The following is a 21,675-nucleotide window of genomic DNA, read 5'->3' on the forward strand; positions in this document are numbered from 1 at the left end:
TTTCGCTCAATAAATTACCAATTGCTTTTCTAAAATACAAGTGTTTTAAAGTAGGAGATTACTGGAGGGAAACCATGGTGTCATGTATTATAGTAAACAAATTTATTTTATTTTCATTATGAATACCTATTACATGGGGCGCTCTTTTCCAAAAATCGTGGTTACGGAAAATTTAGTATATATGTACAGAAATTGTAGCATGCTTACGCACACTGCGAAAAATTTTGTCGACTTTTAAATGGTTTACTAATTTGCTCTTAATTTATTTTGAAGGTAGTCTATTTAGTATAAAATAGAATAATTGAATTGATGTAAGGATTAAAAGATGATTTAAAACATATGTGAAAATAATAATTAAATTGGTGTTGGATGTGTAAATGAAAATAATATTAATGATATGTCCATTTATTTTTATTAGGTTACCATAATATTATTCATGTTTTCGATTGGCCAGAGTTTTTAATTGACCGAGTATTAGATTTATATGAATGTTGAATTTTGGTCCGGTTTACCTTCCTCTCAGTGCAGCGTCTTGACTCCTGGATTCTGGAGTCATGTTCGTCTGAAGAGATCAAACAAAATTCGATGACGAATAACTATTTTTCTGCAGAATCAAACTCAAACTCATACAGAGCAATGAGTTTAATAAGTGAAATTAATTAAATTAATAAAACGACGGCTGAAACCTTATGTAGGCTTCATACTGAACTAAGTAACTAAATTTCTTTCTTGTTATGACTTCCTGATTATCCCGATGTCCTGTGTAAAACAGACGGATCACCTCGGCTAAGACATAATTTATGCAGGCCAACTGAATGATAATCTTCAATGAAGCTAAGACAAATCCCATAGTTACACGTGCACCATCATTAACATAGTGTTTTATTTGCAGCGCACAGAATTATTGGTATTAACCTACTGAATGATAATCTACAATGAAACTAAGCCAAATCCAATAGTTACACGTGCGCCATCATTAACATAGTGTTTTATTTGCAGCGCACAACATTATTGGTATTAAACACGTTGCAACGTCATAAGGTTGTAATATGTTTTTCCCATATTTATTTGTTAAGGGAATTTCTTGTTTCCTCAATGGTCACCAACAATGGTGAAAATGTTCACTAACGCCCAGGAATAACATGTGACGTGCACATTCATTGAACTTAATATTGCCTGTGTATAAATAAAGCTTGGTGCAAAGTTTTAAGGCGGTGGACTTCTGTCACTTGTTTACGTGATGTCTTGTTGACAGACAGAGAGACAATTATTCCAACCCCTTCAGTGATAGCCTTAGCTAACGCTCAGATAATAGCTTAAAGATGTCATTGTAGTATATATATAAAACATATCTATATGACGTAGAATATGTACATTAAGAGGAAAAGAGCAATGGATAGGACGTTCACACACAGCTAATGCACTTTTCCCTCTCTCGGATCCGTGTATCTCCCATGTTTCTCTTTTTTACTCGCCGATCAAGATTAAACTCCCCCAGCGTAATCAAAATGCCATTACTGGATATTTCTAAAGAATTAATAAATTATAAGGGTTCAATAGTATAACTCCACTATATAAAAAAAAAAACAAGAATAAAATAACAAATGATATTCTTGTACCCGAACTCTACAGTTTATTTTGCTGTGAACTTGCATAGTAAATTAATACAGGAATTGGTGAACTCTAACTATAAAACTCGATGTACAATATATTCCTCAAGATATTGTTACCATAGCCGAGAAAGGAATAGTAAAAAGCAGGCACAATTAAGAACTGTGCAGGTTTCTATACATTTTCCGTTTTCTGGAAATATATCCTCCTCCCGGTGCAAACGTGAATATTTATATATACATGTATGCATAAATGAAATAGTATCTTAATGTGAGGTATCTTTATAGCTTTACCTAAAAGTTTGTATTATATAAATTTCAATCAAAGGAATATACCCCAAAATGAATTTATTTATGAACCCTCCATAATTCTAATTCATTTGAATCACAACAATTTACGTTGATATAAGTTGAATATTAACAGGCTATGCTGATATTACTATATGAAATAGAATTGAGTCAGAGAGAACGACAAATCTGCAATCTTGGATCGGTCAGTCTGATGAGAAATCACATTCTTTTGAAATTCACATTCAAGTGAGAGTTGTCTAAAAGGATAATAAAATAACTTTCCACAACCAATTGTAGTTTGTCAAGCGACATTTTATTCCTTATGGATTTGGCATTATCCATCTGACAGAATATATATTGTTCATATACTTAATGGTGTCATACTATTTTAAACTATATCTTAACCTGGTTAATTTAAGTAGCTGAAATTACTTTGAATGGTAAAATGTTTGGGGATATACTCATTACAATGATTATGATCTGTGGAGCGATGGAATGTTAAATACTACTTGTTGAGTGATTTCAGATTCAGTACAATGATAACGCTACATTTCAAATGCAGACATTCAGCACGCAGAGTAATGAACTCTCAGGAGTATTTCAGTCACAAGCGATGGAATGGTAAATAGTACTTGCTGAGTGATTTCAGGTTCAGTACAATGATAACGCTACATTTCAAATGCAGACATTCAGCACGCAGAGTAATGAACTCTCAGGAGTATTTCAGTCACAAGCGATGGAATGTTAAATAGTACTTGTTGAGTGATTTCAGGTTCAGTACAATGATAACGCTACATTTCAAATGCAGACATTCAGCACGCAGAGTAATGAACTCTCAGGAGTATTTCAGTCACAAGCGATGGAATGGTAAATAGTACTTGCTGAGTGATTTCAGGTTCAGTACAATGATAACGCTACATTTCAAATGCAGACATTCAGCACGCAGAGTAATGAACTCTCAGGAGTATTTCAGTCACAAGCGATGGAATGTTAAATAGTACTTGTTGAGTGATTTCAGGTTCAGTACAATGATAACGCTACATTTCAAATGCAGACATTCAGCACGCAGAGTAATGAACTCTCAGGAGTATTTCAGTCACAAGCGATGGAATGGTAAATAGTACTTGCTGAGTGATTTCAGGTTCAGTACAATGATAACGCTACATTTCAAATGCAGACATTCAGCACGCAGAGTAATGAACTCTCAGGAGTATTTCAGTCACAAGCGATGGAATGGTAAATAGTACTTGCTGAGTGATTTCAGGTTCAGTACAATGATAACGCTACATTTCAAATGCAGACATTCAGCACGCAGAGTAATGAACTCTCAGGAGTATTTCAGTCACAAATCAATCATATACTGACATTCGTTTACGCTGTTAGACATCAATCTAGTTTACGCTGTACAATTGATAATTTCAAACCTGCCTTTTATGGTAACATTAGGTCCAGCTTACGCTACTATGTTCTTTTCACTTATACAGGATACTGTTTCATGTAACAGCTATCAATAAATTTATAAAACTAAAGACTAAGTTTGTATAGCTAATGTTGTAAATACCAACCGATTCATAGGTGTTAGAGAAAGTTTCCTTTACAAATATTGGTATTAAATAAGTCTCATTTGTAAAACAAACTCTACAAAATAAAAACTGCACAGTTTCAGAAGCGTTTGGTGAAAGCATTTTTGAAGTGAAGGAAACAGGATTTTTCCGGACATTTGCCATCGTTCAGTGAAACATGAAATCAGTAACACTACGTTTCGAGATCTGCAATCTGATCTATTCTTCAGGTAAAGAACTAATAATACATTTTTGAAGTAACATAAACAATATAAAAATCATGAATACTATTGAAATATGTGGCCTATTTTGAATGTAAAAACTGTTACTAGTTGTCGACCTACTAATCATTGAACCACAACTGCGCAATAGAAACTGAGGATACTGAAAATCCTCTCTTTCCGCAAGAAAGCGCAATGATCCAAACATAACAAAATTTTTCAGCTTACTGTTCTAAGTAAAAGACATCGGTAATTTTTTAATAATTAACCGGGAAACATTTACAAGCTGTGAATTTTGAAGACCTACACAATTGTTTAGAATCTACCTGCATCTAACAAGGGGCGCAAAGAGAACAGTCTACGAATAAGAACCATCTTGAATTACTCTAAATGTTAAGGGATGTGGTATTACGAGAGGATGCAATGATATTTTAAAAGATAGAAAAGATTAAAACAAGGCTGAGGGAATTTTGCTTACTTTCTTTACTTGTACGAAGAGAACTTTGCGGAGAACAGCTTTTATGAAAAAACTGCAGAAAGCACTGGAATATCAACCAGTGATTAAATAAAGGTTTCTTTATTAGTGAACATCCTATGACTAGCTGCGGAAAAGTGGTTCGATGTCGAGATTACAAAAAATAATGGGGGAACTCTCACAGGATAATAGCAGGGACAAAACGTGTGTTGTGATTTATACTAAAAACTTGGATGTTAAATTAAAGAAATATAAGAGAGAAGGCCCATTAAATTTGTTTGGTGCGGCGAGCTTTACAAAGATACCCTAAAGTGATATAATGACCAGGTTATAATAGAGGCAACACTGAAATGGGGTGGAGTCCGGTCGGCGACGCTATCTAATATTTGAATATAAGAATATGGGGAAGTAGGATTTGCATAGTTCATTCAGCAGAAACTCTACGCAGCTCTGATCACCTGGGGTGGAGTCCGATAGGAGACGCTATCTAATATTTGAATATAAGAATATGTGGAAGTAGGATTTGCATAGTTCATTCAGCAGAAACTCTACGCAGCTCTGATCACCTGGGGTGGAGTCCGGTAGGAGACGCTATCTAATATTTGAATATAAGAATATGTGGAAGTAGGATTTGCATAGTTCATTCAGCAGAAACTCTACGCAGCTCTGATCACCTGGGGTGGAGTCCGGTAGGAGACGCTATCTAATATTTGAATATAAGAATATGTGGAAGTAGGATTTGCATAGTTCATTCAGCAGAAACTCTACGCAGCTCTGATCACCTGGGGTGGAGTCCGGTAGGAGACGCTATCTAATATTTGAATATAAGAATATGTGGAAGTAGGATTTGCATAGTTCATTCAGCAGAAACTCTACGCAGCTCTGATCACCTGGGGTGGAGTCCGGTAGGAGACGCTATCTAATATTTGAATATAAGAATATGTGGAAGTAGGATTTGCATAGTTCATTCAGCAGAAACTCTACGCAGCTCTGATCACCTGGGGTGGAGTCCGGTAGGAGATGCTATCTAATATTTGAATATAAGAATATGTGGAAATAGGATTTGCATAGTTCATTCAGCAGAAACTCTACGCAGCTCTGATCACCTGGGGTGGAGTCCGGTAGGAGACGCTATCTAATATTTGAATATAAGAATATGTGGAAGTAGGATTTGCATAGTTCATTCAGCAGAAACTCTACGCAGCTCTGATCACCTGGGGTGGAGTCCGGTAGGAGACGCTATCTAATATTTGAATATAAGAATATGTGGAAGTAGGATTTGCATAGTTCATTCAGCAGAAACTCTACGCAGCACTGATCAGCCGTTCTGATAATGTAATTTAAATATTTCAAACTAATGTTGTATATCTAACATACATTTTGTTGGAGATAGAGTAAGTTATTGCTCATGCCCATACTCTAAATAAAACTCCAAGCGAAGAAAACAGTGAAGTCTTGACCATGACCACCCAATGTAGACTGACTATTTACATGCTCAGTTTACACGTTTGTGTTATAGAGGTCTTACTGAACCTGGATTATCTATTCCAATATAATACAAAACGCAAAGCATTATTCTGTAATAATTGAATGGAATTCACATCCTCACTTAAGACATTGTTGCTATAATCGAAATACGATTAATAAAAAGCAGACACAATTTTAAGAACTGTACATGTTTCCGTTTTTCAGTATATCTTTATACCGGTGCAAACGTGAAATCCTTTCCAAGTCATTCTGGTATGTATAAATTACATTATAAGTTAATTTGAGGTATATGTCTACCTTTACCAAAAAAAGTTTTTATGATATAACTTTTAATCAAAGTATGCTATGGTACTTCCATCGGCGCAATGTAGAGGGTACGGCAATAATGGCTACTGCGTGGATGAGTGACGGCTGAGCGATCCTGTTCTTGCAAGAAGTCCGCCTGTCTGCTCATTGGTGGCGGCTCCGATATCACTTTTAAGCTTTTGGTCCCCAGGTCAAGTATTAGAGAGGGCTTCTTATCTCTAACTTCACCTGGTAAAATAAACATTTACTTTACATTTTCTTTTACATTTCTCAATCATATTTTTAATAATTATATGCACGGGTTCCTCTTTTATTCTTGGCATTACAGCGGATAATGCTAAATGGAGAATTATACATTTCTCTGAGTGAAACTTAAAGTACTTTACAAACTACTTACTTACACTGCGATCGTTGAGCCTTGAACAGCTAGAATAAATGAGTTTGGTTCTTAGGTTAAGTGAAGCTGACAGTTAAGGTAGCTTACACACTGCTATTTAAAATACAGTATGGGAAGTGTGCAGTATATATTGAGAAAAGATTAAGACCCAAGAAACTGCCTTGAAGTAACCGCTTAATCTTGAAAAAGGATAAGGCTTTAGTATTTAACGTCAAATACCACCTACCTTTATAGTAGAAATTTACCCTTTTGTTACCATAAAATTCTAGACTCATAAAGTTTTTGCACGTTTCGGCCTTCTTGCTTGCTCTCAATCAAAAGGTTCAGATACTTGAGTTTAAAGCTAACTATTAATTAAAATAAATTCGTGATTTAGAAAATTTTGCTCCTTTTAAGACAAACATTTATACAATTGTATTTTTTGAAGTAAATAATATTATAATGTATGAATAATTACCACTTTTGTTTCAATAAAATAAATTCCAAAGTTCAAAAAAAATAAATAGAATTAAGAGGATACAATCTTTTAAAAAGAGAAAAGAGAAATAAGTAGGAATCTGTAGGAAAACGCTATGTGGCAGCGTCATGGATGATAACTTACACAGCACTTACCAAAATGCTGTGATAACTTACAAAATAAAACTCTTCTGTTTTGTACCTTCTGACTTGTTTTTATATGTTATACTTAATATTTGTTGCTATGAATAACATTTTAACTGATAAAAAGACTTTAATTTTTATTACGAAATAGGAAAGTATGTTTTAATATTTCTTGATTTTCCTGCTCGAATGTTTCCTGTTTTTAATTGCTAACAACTATTATGTAATCATTTAAGGTATAACAAATCCCTTCTATTAAAAATATTAAAAGTTTATTTAGTTTCACAGAAAATGAAAATGGTTTACTATAAGATTCCTTTTAGTGGGATGTCTGTCTTGTTCACTATCTAAATTAAGAAATTAGGAATATAGCATCATTTAGGTATCATTAGTTAATTACCGGGTACATACATTTTGAATTTTAATCTTGTAGACAGAATAGAGATTAAAAGCGTAATTTAATTTATTTCGTTATCACATTAATTTGATAACATAGGTCAAACTAGATGAACAGTTTACCATTGGTCTATATATGATTCACTCTATGATCTTTACATTGTCAGACATTATCAGCTAAGAGAGTGCCATTGATTTCGTAATTAGGAATAAAAAATATATATTTAGTATCTGGTATCTAAAAAAACAACGTTAAAGTCAATATATAACTACCATGGTACTTTATCTATGTAAATTTTGAGTTTATTTCTTATTCACCTTAATTTTAATGGAACCTGACGCTGCTACAGACTCAACTCCTGGATATTGGAGCTACTAGTCGGACCGAACATGTTACAGCAACTGAATTTTGTATGAACGTGTCATCTGCTCAATTACAGTAAGATATCTTTGATTTGGTTATTTCAGTGTCAATATAAGGCTGGGTTTTACGGCAAAGAGTTAAACAGTTGGACTGATACAAAATAGAATAAAAGATTAAAAGAATAATATTTTATAATAGACTTTTTTATATAAAAGGTTAGTTAATACCGTATAGTATACAAATTCCGCAATAAAAGTTACAAAGCTTAAGACGTGTATTAGTGGTTCTTCCCTCAAAGCAAGCCAACGTAACTCATTATATTGGTCTGCACTGAACATGTGATATATGTACAATGGGCAGCCTATCCAGTGTACGTGACAATTAGAACCGGCTGGAGTCTGTGTCGGCTCTACACCTCGACCTTCCCCAGGCCTTTCATTACACAAAGTGGTCGTCTCAGCGCTTTGTAAACAAACCAACACCCAGCCTTTACTTCATTACGGAGACAAACTTTTTTATCTACAGTATTATCGATGAATTTAATAATTCATGAGTCCAAGAAAATCTAGTCTTTTATAATTTAATTTAGAGACTTTGAGGTACAATATTCAAATGTAGTACTATGCAATAACACAACCTGATTATTGAAACCACTAAATTGAATTTTAATACATAAAATGTAGTGGTGTATGTAATTTACCCAATCAAGTGAAGATTACTAGACCGATTGTACTGAAATTTTAGATGGTTATTCTCTGTTTAACATATAGGCCTACTCATATTTAAAAAAATATAAATTGAAAATTAGTGTCGGAAATATAGTTCACTCGAAACAGATGTGCTAATACACGTGCAAAGGTCTACGACATTTCGTGCGAAACTGGGATTAACTATTAATAGATGGATAAAATTGGCGTAAGACATGTGATGATGTAATAATGTTCAACGTTATTAAAAATACTTGAAATCTGGAAACATAATAAGGACCAATGCACAGCAAGCAAATCAAAATTATAAATAAGATATACCGTTTTTATTTTCTGGTTAAACTTTTAGTTTTTTGATTGAAAAATCTTGGAGCGTTATGAAAAAGTTTAATTTACTATCACGGGTAAATAAATACAAATTTTCCAATATTTATTTAATTATTGCAAGGCCTTTCGGAATCAATGAATTCATTCATTTGTAAAGTGCATGATGATTGAATCGTTGATTCCGAAAGGCCTTGCAATAATTAAATAAATATTGGAAAATTTGTATTTATTTACAAGTGATAGTATATTAAATTTTAGTTACATGTTGGGATTTAAGTGACTAAAGTATTGAGGAGAAGTATTGTATCACACATGATGACTTGAGGATGGCCGCCCAAAAAGTTGTAATAGAAACATTAATAGAATTTTTAACTCTTATATCAGTCGTCATATTACTATCAAGTGTATTATACCTAAATTTTGAATCGTTGAAGATGTAGAAATAAACTAGGGACAATGAATTATTTTATGTAAAAGAGAATAAAATAGAGAGTGGTGGGCTAGAGAGGGCTAGTGATTAATTAGACTAATTAGTGATTTTATTTTTACTTATTTTTAGAAATGCAAAGATTCGCATAAATTATATGTCATTGAGAAGGTCAAGCGGTGTACATATAAAAAGTAAACAAAGGAATGACCTCACTCGTAGACGTCGTCTTCTAAGGTCAAGGGCCCTGGAGTGGTTGACGTCGCATCTTTCTGAATAGCGTAAAGAGGATCGGCGCAGTCAGTACATAGGCAGACGGAATGAGACCAGTTCTCATTAATAGCCACTGGCATCGGGTGAAGAAAACCATAGGGGATCTCCATCTATACAGGGCAATAGACGAACTCAACAAAATCTAACGCAGTGATTAAAATCTAATGTGGAGGCCGGTACCCAGAACAAATACCATTGACTTCAGAGAAGAGAAATTTCCGGGCTTTCTTTTACAGGGAATAGCCCAGGTCTCTAGTCTCCAGTGCCTTCCGTACAAGATGGCGGCCGACTGTAAGCCATAATGTCTCATTTAATAGTGATACATGTAATCAAGATTTATTTTTGAAGTTATTCAAATATAGATCAAAGAAGATTTGTTAATAAAAAGTATTTATGAGTGAGTATATCGTAATTATTATCATACTATGTTATGTCGGATTCTTAAGAACAAAATATTTACGGGCATACAGTAGGTTTTTGAAATAATATTAAAGCTAAATAAGGAATGATACCTCAGCTTCAATAACTGATTTCGCTCAAAACTCGAAGAATATTTTTGTGTATTTAAGTTTATTAGTTAATTGTAAAGCTAAACTTTAGAAGCCTAGATAAAGACTCTGTGTTTAAAGCATAGGACTCGCTGTGTTGGAGTTCTCATAATAAATAAGTGTCTAAATTTAGATTATGTTGACAATTTGATCAACTAGATTATCGTATAAAGTAATGGTTGTTATTTTTTAAATCACTATAGCCTATACTAGTAATATAATGTAATAAAAATTGAGGAAGGAGCGTGAGAGAGAGAGAGAGAGAGAGAGAGAGAGTTTCAGACTGAATATATACCTAATACAAGCATTCTTTGCCGCTTACAACTTGTTAATAAAAGTATTATTTATATTGCAATACGCTGCTGGCAGATAATAAAAAATTGAAACATCAACAGTTCGTTGTAATAGCTTATTTTCGTGCAAATTGGGAATAAAACAAAATTCCTGAATTGGTTTTAACCCCTTAACTGCTGTAGACGTGTTAACACGTGCAGTAGCTTAGAGCCATTACCGCGGCAGAGTGGGAGAGTCGCGGCACAGCCAGCGCGGAGCATTCAATTTTGGATAGTCGACGTTGTGCCGGCACGCTGTTTTAACAACTGCTTAGGCTCTAAAGATCAAAATTACAGGTTATATTATATTGTTGTAAGATTCTGTATTTTATGAAAAATAACAAGTGTACATGTACATTAGTTGCTGATAAAATACCGGTACAGTAAACAATAACAAACTTTAAAGAATACTTACCAAATACATATACTGATACTGTTTTAGTGGAATAAAGTTGTATTGTTCATTTGTATACTAGATTATTATTTATTTACACTATGTACAGTCACTATTTTTCGTTACTTTTTTAATAGTTTTTGAGTTTGTGGTACTCGCCAAAGCACGGTGCCGCGCACAACGCAACTCCGCACTCCTCGCACATGTATCTTGTTTCCCGTCGTTTCTTTTCCCGCCTCTGAGTAAACTTGCAAACTATGCAGGGCCTGCATGGTCCCGCCTTCTTTTCAGTTGCAGGTATGTATGTTGGGAAATGCCTCATTGTCATTGTCATCTCATAGGTGTATCACCAGATGGACGGCCACCTTTCTTAATTTGACGGGGTTCGAGGTACTTCTCCAGAAGCTGGCAGACTAACTCTAGATGAAACTGGGACAGAGTCCGTTTTTTACCAGTTTTACATAAGTATAATGCATGTGCATTGAGGATGGTCATGTCTAATATATGAAAAAATAATTTCTTATACCATCTCGTGGTACGTCTGATACACTCTATGTTTACAATCATCATATCTGAGCGATCGACTGCCCCCATGTTTACATTGTACTCTTCAATACATTTTGGTTTGATTACAGGCGTTTTTGTTCTTTTGTCAATTTTTCCTGTGTCAATCATTTGGTCATTATGTTGTGTTGTTAGCATAACGACTTGTCTTTTATCCACCCACCTGAGGGCCATTGTTGTCTCGTTGTTCAACACTTCTCTCTCACCAACTTGTAACTCATTCTGAAACTCCGGCATGCCTTTTCTGTGTAATCTTGCTGTACCACAAGCGTTAGTTTGATTTAGGTGTAGTCACTTGAATAAATCAGGGCTAGAATAAAAATTATCCAAATAAATGCAATTTCCCTTGTTAAGGTAAGGTTTCAGCAAGGTATAGACAATGTCCCCAGAAGTACCTAAATCTTCCGTTTTATCTATTTCAATGTCTTTACCAGTGTAAATGATCATGTCAATGATATAGTCAGTTTTACAATCACATAGTACGTATATCTTTATACCAAACCTACTTCTTTTAGACAGTATAAATTGTTTAAACCCTAGTTGCCCCTTGAAAAGAATTAGGCTTTCATCAATACACAAATTTCTTGAAGGTACAAAAGTTTTGGAAAAGCTTTCTCTAAACATGTCTACAAGGTTCTTTATTTTAGTAAGTTTACCATAGGCAGCTGGTATATAGTGTTGTCTGAGAAGTGTAAGAGGCGCAGTATATTTTTGTATCGATCCCTCGACATGGAACTGGCAACTGAAGTGTCTTTTAGAAGAGGGTCGTTAGACCAGTAGTCATCAAGGTTATTTTTTCCCATGAACCATTAACATTTTAGTTGCAATAAACACTCTAAGCTCATTTTTTGTTAGTGGCAGCCATTGTTTTAGCCTAGATTTGTCAGAAGGAGGAGCGTTATTCACAACATAAAGAAACTGTTTGTTTGTTTCATTTACAATAAATTCTAAAATGTTTTCCAGAAAAAGTATTTGAAAAAAATCTAACTCAATACATGTTTCTGGGTAGGAGTTGGAATCTACAAGTGTCATCAAACAAAAAGTTTTCCGGGCTAAATTCAGGAGAAGAATACTTTGCAGGTTGTGTATCTTTTCTTTTTACACTCACTCCCCTTTTTCTTTTTTGGCTTAAAAGTTTTTGGTTTTTTAGTTTTTAATTTCCTTTTTTAGTCCCTAATATTGCCTGACTTGACGTGCTAGGCCCTAAAAAAATCAAATTCACTATTTCCAGAAAGGCTTTCTTCTTCATCAGAAATATTACCTTCCTCCGCTACATAAGTAGGATCGGCGTCTGAGTCGTCTGCCGGTTCCCCAAACCAACCTTCATCTTCCGACAACCAATCGTTTTCATTGTCTAATTGTAAACTGGGTTCTTCAAGGAATTGCCTTATTTCACTTTCGTTATTGTGACTATCACCCATAATTATCTCACACTTAAATAAACAAAGTGTTACACAACCCAACACTCACTACGTTTATAAAGTGTGGTTAGACACAAACTAATATTTTGTTGATGTGAACACGTGCTACCGACGTAGTACCAAAAATATAAACCACGCAGAGACACTTGTCAAGGGGAGCTGCAGTCATTGTAGTACTGAAAATAGCTACCAGAGTGCAGTCAATGCTCCGTAGTCAGGCAGAAATAAACAACAACCAGCCGTCTTTCAGAAACGTTTTAAGAGGGCACGACGCATCGAAACGTTTAAACACGTGAGTAGCGCTATAGGTGTCCGGCTCGTGGTATTGCTCAGAAGTTAAGGGTTTAAACATTGTTAAACTAGTTGATCCGTTCAGTGAAATGTACTGGTAATTGAGCATAGATTTATTGAATATTGATAATATTTTTATTTAGTTGTATTAATTATTAAAGCCAGAATATTTCTAAAATCTACAATTTATATAATTCGAGAAGTCTTTATAATCAGAGATTTTATTTTGCCGTATTCAATTTTAAACTACGACTTTTATATCAACTGGAAACAGCGACTAAATCAAAGTTAATTAAACTAATTGTCTCATTAACATTATTTACATTACAACTCAACTACAACTGTTTGTCATCAACATTCAGCATTTTCTTATTACCATAATTGCTTCATCTATTATATTTATATACAGATTATTATATTATATGTAGATCTCTGAGGAACACCACACAATTAACTCTCTAATTAAAAAAAAAAAACATTAATAGTTTTAACACAATGTACTCAATTATGCAGATATGAACTAAATATTGAATAGGAGCTTATGATTTATATAATGAAATGCTTTACTAAAAATAATATTGTCAAAATCACACTTTTTCTCATAGCCGTTAAATAATTGATAATAAACAAACTCTAAACAAATCCATATATTTATGGATTACTATAATCATTAAAAATCAATGGACTCTTCACCTTTGGCAGAGGTAGAAACTTTCCACTGACCTGGATGGATACTGGTACTTAGTGAAAAGTTAAAACATTTAATAAGACCTACTTCGCTTCTTTAAAGATGAATCTAATAAATTTCATATGGTTCCGTACTATTCGACTGCATACCATGCTGCATCTGTCATTGATTTATAAAAATTACAATATTGACTTCCCTAAAAGTGAAATATTTCATCCCTAAACTTCTCTCATTCTTGTAGTAATCAATTAAGTTATGATCCTCACCATTGTTTATTTCACAAAAGTCATAATTAAGACCGTACAATTTATTCGTTTTACTTGAACTAACAACTTTTTAGTTTCTATACTAGATAAAACTAAGTGACTGTCTAAATGACAGTCTCGACATTTTTATTTTCGTATTGGGTTTCATTTAATCTTATTTTCAGACAAAGTTTCTCGGGGTTCTCATAAATTAAGATTTTAAGATAGACTAAGTCTCATGTAGTCTGTCTAAGTGATTATACTGTTTTGCTTCGTCTTATAGCGAGGCCACAACAAGTTTTCAGTTAATAAAAAAATAATTTCAGTTGAAACGTGGGCTTTGCCAACTATTGTTATACATCTTAAATTATCACACAATCATTCTTTTGTTCTACCTTCTTGTTGTAGTATCTTTATACGTTACGTCCAGTATATTCTTATTTAAAGATGAGGTTGTCACCTTCATAACATACAGCATACATTTTCGAGTTTCGTCTTAATTCAACATAATTCCTCAGCATTTGAAACAAGTATTGCCAGGAGCACAGCCTGAAAACTCATTTGACTTAAAAGTATTAATTGATGTGTATAATATTTCCTGCGAGTAAAATATGTAGGTGCAATTAAATATAAAAATCAAATAACTGATTTAAGAAACATTACTTAATTTTGGAAGTTTTCAAGTTAAATATGCAATTCAGGTAAATTTTTCTTTGCGGATTTTAACAGATGGATTGATTGATTAATTGATTGTTGTGTAATTATACAAGAATGTGTGTTCTTAGAGTATGCCTACATAAACGCACAGTCCAACAGCTCGCATTGCTACAAAATGCAGAACACTTTACGTCTTTCAAAACAGAAATAATGTAAATCATTTTAATGATGGCATCTACAACAACGTTTGCCTCAAAGACCTTAATTTCCCGTTAATTATTGCAGTTATTTGTTGACGAGTTGTAAATGGCGCAAAATCTGATTATTTCCCTCCGGAAACGCAGACGGAAATTACAAATGGAGATGTTTTCCAATGACGTTTATTTCCCAGTTTGTTTTGACTTTGTAATTGTATTAATCTGCTACTGCTTGTGTTTCATTCGGAGTTAACAGTAATCATTATTATTACGCGAATAGAATAATTTTGTACTAATGCATTAAATAAAAATATTAAATAATGTAGTAAAACCTATGGAAAAATCACAACAGAGTAATTATCGCAACTTACTAATAATATCCTTAAAAAGGTTGAATGATGGGAAATTACATTAATCAGCAATCTACTATTTTCTAGCTTTCTTGTATACTTACCTGAAGCTTAAACTTAGACGTACAGATTTTTTCCAATGTCTAATCTCGTATGCATTAACTATATGACGGAAATACATCCCATGTTCATGAAATTATTCTGTTGCAAATAATACTGTTAGAAACATACCCGGGGCTGGACCTTTGGAGGACTGCAGGTGTTTATTTCTCTTAAGATATGTGCAGTTGCCAACGTGCATACGTGTTGCATGCTCTACTATACACCAAATATAATCTTAAATTTTTCAATCTCCGGCAGGATTTTCTTGAAACAATACGCGAAAGAATGCTACTCTGCACATCCAACAACACCGATTGGCAGCAACACGCAACTCTTTCAAAATGAACAGTATGAAATGTTTCAGCAGGCTTATTGAGCCTGAATGAAATACACCACTAATTTATTTTTGAAATGAATTATGTTAATGGTTACTAGTATAAACTCTTTCAAATATTAATGAGTTTTGTTACGCAACTGTATCACATTAAGTATGTGATAAACTTTTAAAACCTTTATCATTAAGAGTAGTTTGAAGTTATTGTATCTTTTTTATGAGATAGAAAATCTGACATAACCTCTTGGAATTTGTAAATGGAATATATATTCTTGATTCATAGGCTTTTATTTTGAATTATACGTAGTAAAGTTTTAATATTTTTGTTTCTATGTGTAATTCCTGAAGATAAACATTTATGTAATTATTGAAATTCTTGTGCGAGTTTGTAATAACTTATATTCCTAATAAATATAAATATAAAACATAAGCAGGCCGGCAAATACAGAGCCCACATATTATTAATAGAATTACATCAATGTACGGTTAATATTGTTCTCCCAAGTGTTGTGGAATTTTACATATGCAAGCATGACGAATCTAGTCTCACCACAGGGAGGCCGGCAAACATACAAACTATATACCTGTATGTACATAAAAACTATTTACATTGATAGAGTTTTCTTTTAGTTAGTCCCCTAGCGTACAGACTTAAGAATCAGAATGGGAAGTGTTATTTTGGAAGGCCCCTTAGCCTACTGCTTTATGAATTAGACAGGGGAGTTTTGTTCTGGCAAGCCCACTAGCCTACCACCTAATCAGTTATGACGGGGAGTTTTATTTCAGCAGGTGGATTCTACTGTCAGAATCAATCGCGATGGAGGGGTTTGTTTAGATAGCCCACTAGCCTATTGCCAGTATCAATCATGACGGAGCGTTTTTAGGCAGGTCTAGCTTACTGCTTAGTCAATCAGAACGAGGAGTTTTGTTTGGGTAGGCTCCATAGTCTACTTCCAAAATAAATCTGGTTTACTGAAGTAGTTTGTCACACACGATGTTTTTTGCGTAGACGATTTCATTGGAGAACCTTTCAGGGTTGACCAAGACCACGATGTCTTCTGGGCGTCGAACTCTACTTAGCAGGACGTGGGTGAAACAGTCAGTACAAAGTTCGATTCCTTCCAGATCGGTTATGTGACCGTGACTCTTCTTACCAGTCATCGAGTATGCCAGCATCGGAGGAAACTGACGTTGACGGAGAAGAAACAGTGAATCTTCAGCAATCGCAAACTTTAACATTATTTTAGGAATGCCGACAGATTGGGCGTCGTGAGGGTGTTTGATGGTAATAGACAGGTTGGTTAGAGCCGTCACAATGACCTTAGTGCCGTTAACAATTCAAATTTCTCATGATAAGGCATACCAGGCCGATATGAAGACGCATCATGTGATCTGGAATACCGTTACCTATAGTCTGGTTCAGTAGGAGACGTCAAGATGTTCTCATTCTCAGTGTTCACAAATTCGGAGCTTCTCAACTAATGAAAGCGACCGTCAACAGAGTTCAAGGTAATGTCGTTGATTTCCTTGACTTTCACCTTCATGGACGAGAAGATCGCATGACGGAAACACTGCTAGGAATCACGCAGGGCGTCAAAAAGGAAGACTAGATATTAGGGTTTCTAGAGAAGTGACATACTTTACCCCGGTTAGAGGAATAATAAGAACTCTTTTTGCCCTCCCTGAAAATTGCGGCTGAAATTGTACCGTTGCCTACTGCTAAAAGGAACTAGGATTAGTGAGGTGTGGTGTTTCAGGGAAAAGGCGTGGGAAAATCGCCAAAGACTCTGAGACCAGGAAAGAAACACACGCAAAGGCTGCTGTCGTTCGTTCTTTTCAACAACGGGTGTGATCTGCTGGAAATCACCAGAGTCAAGATATATACGAAGTATGTCACGACTTAGTTTGGGATTCATCTGATGGTATCTTATGTCCACCTCTCTACTTTCTCTTCTCTCGTTGTTGTGAGTAGTTTTAGGTGTCCACAACCTCCTTTCTTCGATCTTCCAATGATTTTACTTTTGATAGAACTGTTTATTGGGAATAAAACTGACCGTATGGGTCTTTTCACTATTGAAATTATATTACATGATTTTGGCACAATTTCAAATTGTGAAGAAATTGTTTTGGCTGGTTTCACTGTTACTAATGGCCAGCAGAAAAAATCTTAGACTAGGTACAATGAATTGTGTCACTAAACCATTGAGAGCAGCATTTGACGACAATAACGGGGCCAGTGCAGAAAGGTTTTCACACCGGAAGAGCCGGGCCACGTTATTACAAAAATCATGTTCTCGTTGACTGGAAAAGATCAAACAGGTACAGCTGTTCCTGGAAGATCCAGAAAGCATCTGTTTGTCCAATGTTTCGTACTGGTGAGCTTATCCAAGTGACCGCTTTACCTATTGAACCACCCTCTCTCATTCGTGAACACATCGCGTGTTCCCATCTGTCTGTCTGTCTACCGTCCATGAGCGACCCTCAGACGTACGAACACTCAGTTATATCGCCGGAGCCGTTTTGGAGATTGGGTATGGCCGCGGTTACTCGAAAGTCTCGCACTTTCTTTTCTTTCGAGCAAAGTAGTGCCGTCTCGGGTCTCTATGCCCTATTTTCTCGTATTCGATTTATATTTGTACCGTACGAGATCCAGAAACGCTATGGGCCAGATAGTGATAAAGGCCGGGAGTATTCAAATACTCGGAACTTCCATAGACCAGCTCCTCCCAGTGATCGTGAACTGTTAGAGTAAAAATGCTCCCAGAAACCGAGAACTAGTTGAGGATCGGAACCAGCAAGAGGCCGAGTGCAGGCAGCGGCAAGAAATGGCTAGAGGCCTGACCGACATACCGAAGCCGATAGCTGTCAGAAGCCTGTAAGTATATAGAGCTCGGGAGCTGCTTGGAGCTGAAAGCTAAGAGTACGAGACTTTCCATAGACAATGAACTACCAATGTCCAGAACATGCCCCACCTGAAGATGTGTGTTCCAGAGTTACTTTAATTTGTATTTTAGAGACTTTTAGGAACTAAATGGTTCCACATCTTGTAAACCTCTAACGTAAATTTTCGTAAAACTCGAGGACGGTAAGTCACGTCTTATTATAAGTAAGTGACGAACGTAATTATAATTTATTGAATATTTAAAGAAATTAAATCATAGATATAAACGAATTTTCTTATGGAACTCATGAATACATATACAATATTTATCTTCAAAGTTTTATGTGTTGGTAGCTTCTTAAAACTTTACCGGTTATAAATAAAGTAGGTATATTGTAAATATTTAAGGAAATATTAAAAAATATAAGGAATAGTAAGTAATTTTCAATAACAAATCATTTGAGTTTATTTAAAGTTAAGATTTAGAAGCCCAGATAAAGCCCTTGCCTCTGAAGTACACAACAACTCGTGGTGTTAGCCTTCTCCTAATTAACAAGAGCAAGTATCTTAATTAGATAAAGTTGACGGTTTTATCAAACTAGATATTCAGAATACTAAAGTAACGGTTCATTATTTTAAAGGTCGCTGTGACTTAATATTCTAGTAATATAATCGTATGTGAATTAAAGAAGGAACGTCAATAATGTTGTCTAATAATCCAATGTAGTATATGACACACGCATATGTATATAATTATAGTGCAATATAATTTATATTAATATTTTTTTAAGTATATGTTTTCCCTTAAATAATTATATAATTATACAGGGTGTTTGGAAAAAGTGTTCCATTTTTTCAGAATTTACTTTTACTCAGAAAACTAAATAAAAAGTTCATAGACCATTTGTTCTAAATTTTATAAATAATTTTCCATATATCTCTCCGTAACAGTTGTCTACATAACCTAATATATATATATATATATATATATATATATATATATATTTTAACCTCTTCAGATAACAACTTTGCAAATGTGTGAGGACTATTATGAACTTAGTGGAAACTATTAATGTTCTACTTTAAATCGATTCAGAATGTCGGCCTTTATCAATCTTTAATAATTAATATACACACTATCATAGGTTTCCATAACGAATAATTTACAGAATACATAGAATAAATCTACAGTACACAGAAATGAAAATTCTCTACAAAATGGTAGAAACACTATTTAGATCAGATAATGAACGGTTTGTTTACAAATATCTACATACTAACCTTATCACGTACTAAAAGGCTCTCAAACGGAAATTCCAGAACTGCATTCTTGTAGTGTACTAAATAAAACCACTTAGACGTGCATGTCGCCTACACAGAAACGAATGTAATATTTACAGCGACAAGCATGCATCTGTATGTGGAGTCTCCTATTTATCCACAGTAACATCCGTCGCCAGTGCTTTTAGAGCGGTTGATGCGATTTGGCTGCGCAAGTGTAGCCTATTCAATATTCAAGTGATCAGCTTGCTGCTAAACGTGTAACAAACGATGTCATTTTACTGGTAAACAGGTACTTACAGTAAATGAATGTTGCACGAAATCAAACTGGATTTTGAGTTTAGATCCAGCTCACCTTCCTCTTTTTGCAGCGTCTGAGATCTAATGCTGTCCCAGACTTAATTCAGAAAATTTGGAATTATGTAAATTAAACTGTTGAATTTTATTCTTGGACATATATTTATATCTAAATCAATGTTAACCGAAAAGAATATATTGTTATAGTGTACAAAACAACAGAGCACATAACTTTTAACAGTATAATTTGAACAGGTAAAAAATCTAAAACCTAAATAAGATATTAAATATACATTAAAATTAGATTGTGACTGACGTCTAACCACCACCACCAGTGGAAAGGATTCACCTCGTTGAACCAGCATAGCGCTATTGTCGGAGAATATGTTATGCTAGTAAATAGTAATGGCTCGCAGTAATTCTGCTCTGACTCGATACCAATCGAGTTCACTAGTAAATTTATGTCCCATAGGATACTTTGACTTACATTTCTTTACAAACCTTCCATCCTCTCATAACTAATATAACCAATATAGGAAAATAAAAAATAGCCAAAAATTTAAGGAAGTGGAACGATGGAAAAAGTGGAAAAAGTTTCTTCAGCCATTCACGATAAATCTCCGCCTACTTCACCTTACCTGAGCATACGGGTATGCGTTAGTAGTCATTTTCATTTACCAACTGTTGACTGAAGATGGTTCTCCTCATGAGTTAAAATTACTTAAAGAATCTTATTGCATCAGAAATGTTCCAACGACGTTGAACTCCTACAAATCTGCTTCCAGCATGAAGCTACAGACGTCTTTGGAGTTGATGATTTCATTGCGGTGACGTTTACTGACGCAAACGCGATAACTGCAAGATTATAAGAATGTTTAATTTTCCACAAGATACGTTAGTACAAATCAAAACTATTATCCATGTAGACTGCAACCGCAGAATATTTTTAGAGTACAGAACATGACAATAAATGGCTCAATCATGCATACCCTTGTGGGAGTGAACACCAGCGCTATTTGATAGTGTATCGTGGATACTCCCATGTAGACTGCAACCGCAGAATTATCTTTCCCGGTTGTGTTCTACAGCGATTCCACATGACATAAATTGAGCTCAATCATGCATACCCTTGTCGTTGAGTGGAACACCAGCGCTATTTGATAGTGTAATCGTGGATACTCATTAGACTGCAACCGCAGAATTATCTTTCCCGGATTGTGTTCTACAGCGATTCCACATGACAATAAATGGCTCAGATCATGCATACCCTTGTCGTTAGTGAACACCAGCGCTATCTTGATAGTGTAATCGTGGATACTCCCATGTAGACTGCATTAAAAATATTCTTTCCCTTAGTGTTCTACAGCGATTCCACATGACAATAAATGAGGTAAATCATGCTTCCCTTGTCGTTGAAGCTGAACACCAGCGTCTATTTGATAGTGATTTCATTGGCGGTGACGTTTACTGACGCAACGCGCAGAATGACGTCTTTCGGCGGTTGTGTTCTACAGCGATTCCACATGACAATAAATGGCTCAATCATGCATACCCTTGTCGTTGAGTGAACACCAGCGCTATTTGATAGTGTAATCGTGGATACTCCCATGTAGACTGCAACCGCAGAATTATCTTTCCCGGTTGTGTTC

Source organism: Homalodisca vitripennis, chromosome 6 (assembly GCF_021130785.1).
Source record: "Homalodisca vitripennis isolate AUS2020 chromosome 6, UT_GWSS_2.1, whole genome shotgun sequence".
Lineage (NCBI taxonomy): Eukaryota > Metazoa > Arthropoda > Insecta > Hemiptera > Cicadellidae > Homalodisca > Homalodisca vitripennis.